Source organism: Cyprinodon tularosa, unplaced genomic scaffold (assembly GCF_016077235.1).
Source record: "Cyprinodon tularosa strain WSP-4 unplaced genomic scaffold, ASM1607723v1 ctg27, whole genome shotgun sequence".
NCBI lineage: Eukaryota > Metazoa > Chordata > Actinopteri > Cyprinodontiformes > Cyprinodontidae > Cyprinodon > Cyprinodon tularosa.
Window position 1 is genome coordinate 904,171 of NW_024038974.1, and position 4,238 is coordinate 908,408.

Genomic DNA, 4,238 nt, shown 5'->3' on the forward strand with positions numbered 1-4,238 from the left:
ACTTTATTGGAGGCTTGCACTGCTGATCAAAAACTGTCATGTAAGGACCTGTCGCATAAATAACACATGTTAATAAGCGAGCTTAAACTCAGAGTCCAAGTTCAACAATAACTAAATGTTTTCTCACCATCACATTCCTCTACCTGATGATCAACAGGGTGAGTTTTGGCACAGAAAAACACAAAAATGACAAGTTGTGAGGTAGAGATAGTCCTACATCGCTCGACCAAAATGTTTTGGCCATTTTTTAGATTGTATCGGCATCGGCTTATTATGTGCATGAATTGGCTGTGTCATTAGTGCATTCAGCAGCCATGCCAATACAGGCATTGCAAGGAACCCAAATCGTTAAAATCCCTCTGTACACTCATATCAGCTACATTGCAGTGTGGGTTGGTTACCGAGAACCCTTCATCACAATTATTCTGCAAGAAAGAGGTTTGGCCAGTCACTATATAGCAGACCCAAGATCAAGCTTCACAAGCGAAAACAGCAAACTCAGCCATCACACGGGCAAGAGTCCCAAAGATTTTTAGAATGAAAAAAACTCTGAACTTTTGTTAATTTGACAAGTGAAAAAAAATTGGAAAATCAGAAACATGATGAAACGGAGGGGCTATTGAAGGATGAAGAATATTTTTGTCCACAGATAAGTTTTGCCCTAGAACTCACGGCCAGAACCAACATTTGCAACTTTAATGCCGCCATTAAAGTGGCATTTTTGTGGCTTGGTTTTCATTCTTGTGGTTAGACAAAAAGTTTTACAAACCAATTTACAAACTTGGCAATAGCCATATACCCAAAGCTGCGATAATCACAGGTGTTCCAAGACTACTTCTGGATTTTGGAGGTTTATAGTGGGCAAAGGAAAAAAAAAAAAAAAAGATAAAAAACGCAAAGACACATTGGTACAAAGACAAGGAGGATAAACTAATGTAGACCTGCACATGTTGTCTGTTAAGTTTCATTCACATCAATCAAAAATGGAATGACTGAACTGACTAAATTCAATGTTATCATATGTACAGGTGAATTCAGGAGTGACTAAACGGTCAGAGATGCGAGGGATGAGTTGTTTGGTGACATTTGGCAATCAGAGCATAGTAGAAAAATAAAATGAGCTTGTTATACATATATCTTTACTGATGTATAAGTGAAGAATAATAATATTTTTTGTATATTTGTCCCTAAGTAACAGCAAATGTAATCATTTGGTAAACAACCTGGTTTTATGTGACAGTTGACTGCGCATAACTGTTATGTCAGTTCTGGAGAACTTGTAAAATTTGTTTGATGGATGGGTTTATGCATATATTATCTATTAGAGAGGAACTGTAGGTTGTGATCCTACTGGCTCTGTTGATTTTTGGATAAAGGCTCAAACTTAATACATTATTTAGTAGGTTTATCCTACTCTGAGTTCAGGATATCAGTATTAAAGTTGTTAAAGACAACCTATAATTTACATTTTTGAATGTTTCTTTAAAACACACCCTATATATATATATATATATATATATATATATATATATATATATATATATATATATATATATATATATATATATATATATATATATATATATATATATATATATATATATATATATATCTGTATGTATGTATAAAAGAGTCAAATACTACCCACCTCTCTTTATGTATTTTGTTTACAATATTTTTTTTCAGATATTTTGAAAGTGACAGTGCGCTGTAGCTAGGGATGTGCGATATGACAATATTAGATTGTGAAGGATTAGAACATGTAGACAATTTGGCAGAAGATTGTTTAGGTCACATTCTATAAATTTCAGTTCTATGCTGATCCACCAATACGTACGTATGTATGTACGTATGTATGTATGTATGTATGTATGTATGTATGTATGTATGTATGTATGTATGTATGTATGTAAGTATTACTGTTGGTGTATAAAATCTATAAAAATATTTAGAATCTTATATGCACCACCAAGTGCCAGTAATCCCCAGTGGTGATAAACAGGGAAGGCATGGGTCTGGTGGAACAGTGGCTCCATTACTGAACCACGTTCCTGTTGTTTTAGGGATGTGCAACTCCTGTCCTCAAGGGCAAAGGTCCTGACACTTTTAGATGTATCCCTCATCCAACACACCTGAAACATAGAATTAAGTGATTAACAGAACACTGCAGAAATTGACTGCATACTGAGGACTTAATCATCCATTTGATTCAGGTGTGCTGAACCAAGGACATAGCCTAAGGTTGCAGGACACTAGCCCTCAAGGAGTTGAGTTGCCCATCCCTGCAGTGAGCCTAATGGAATTATAGACCATTCCTTGTCATAGGCCAGGAAATTTTGGTGATCGCCAAAAAACATATTCCTTTCTAATTTTCTCCACCAAAGTCAGTGCATCAGTTACATACCATTATGCACAGATATCACAACAGCATTTAAATAAAAGCAGCAGTCAGTTTGAATGCCTCACAGAAATCAACTGTTACAGTTGTTTTTTTTTTTAAAGAAGTACCGATACCAAATATTTTGACATAAGTCTGACACCAGGCTATAGCTGACTATGGTGCAACTATTGTCCTAATCCAGAGCGGGCATGCTGTAAAAATGCACTCAAAATGAATGCGGCAAAGAGCCCGGTCCATTGCTAGGTCTGACTGCAGAAGCAGGACAAAAAAACTGTGGAGTCTCAAGAGACAGCATTTCCTGAAAAGTAGTGAATCACTGGTGGTTTATTTCTCCAGTGGTTACCACCTGTAAAGAGACAAACATTGACCCTGCACACAGAAATAGGTCAAAGCTTGGGTAGAAGACGCTACTGACACCTAGAAACCAAGCCACAAGCACAGAGAAGAAGCATGCACTCATGGGTTTAACATACTGGGATCTTATGGTACTACACCTGTATGTTTAAAATGTGAGTGCAAAGTAGTTTATGCGTGTTCTAAATAAAGCTCCTGCTATAAGAATTTGTTACACTTGTGCCTTTTAGGCAAATTTCTAACTTCATAGTATAAGTTCTCTTTCATCGTTATTGACATGAAAACCGGCTCATAGCTCGACTTGTTAACTGTTTCTTTTTTAGAAAGAGCCACCTTTGGAGATCATTATCATTGGTGCATCATTATCTTTTTTACCATATAAAGTATTTATGGATCAGTGCTTTCATATTTCTTTTGTATGTCTACTTTTCTCTCCTTAAACCCCCAGTCAGCCCCGACAGAACAAAGCTCCACCTGGCCTGGTTCTTCTTGTGGTTCTTTGCTGTTAAAGGAGAGTTTTTCCTCTCTGCTGCCGCTGCATGCATGCTGGATGTGACAGATTGCTGCAGTCAACTCATCCAGGACAAATAAATCCTGCAAATTCAATAACTCAACACGATCAGCTGGGCTTCCTTAAATTAAGAACTTTTAACCAATCTGACTCTATGATTTGGTTGGATTGTCTCTGTAAAGTGCCTTGAGATAACCTTTTGTTAATTGGTGCTATGTAAATAAACTAAATCGAATTAAATTAAGCAAACCACTATTGCTCAGGGTAGAGCTGCTGGCATCAGTTCAGGGCTGCAACTAACAATTATGCTGCAAATTGATTAATCTGTCGATTATCTTTTTGATAGATTGACTAATAATTGGATAGCAAAAGTAGTTTCGGATAAAGCAAATTGATAAACGGAAAATGATTTTTATCTTCAATGCAAAAAGTTTAACAATATTGATATAATTGCAGCTCAAGGTGGGCTGCTCTGTCAGCTAAGAGTCTCTACACTCCAGTTAAAGAATAATCGATTACTAAATTAGTTGATGATTATTTTAACAATTGATTACTTATGATTATTCTGATTAATAGTTTCAGCCTTAATCCCACCCCCAGCTAAAACGAGATGTCATGATCTGCTGTGGTAGCTCGCCTTAATTACTCATGCCTTTCACCTGCTTCTCTCTTTCCATCTCCTTATTATAGCTTATTTCATCCACCTGCCTGTTGCCCTTATATTGGGCTCAGGTCAAGCTATCATGGCCAGATCATTAGATGTTCTTTTATGTTCTGTCTGTTCAGTTCTGTTTATTCTAAGGTTCATGTCCTGGATCCTGGTGGCCAGAGGAAAGAGGGTTTTGAGTGAGTCTCGTCTCCTGCTCGTCCACTGTTCCTCGTCTGTTGAGTCCTCAGGGTTTTTGGCTCTTAACGTGGGGAGATTCAGTTTTTATTCCAGTAAGCCTGGCTCCAAGGTGGAGAGCAGTTCAA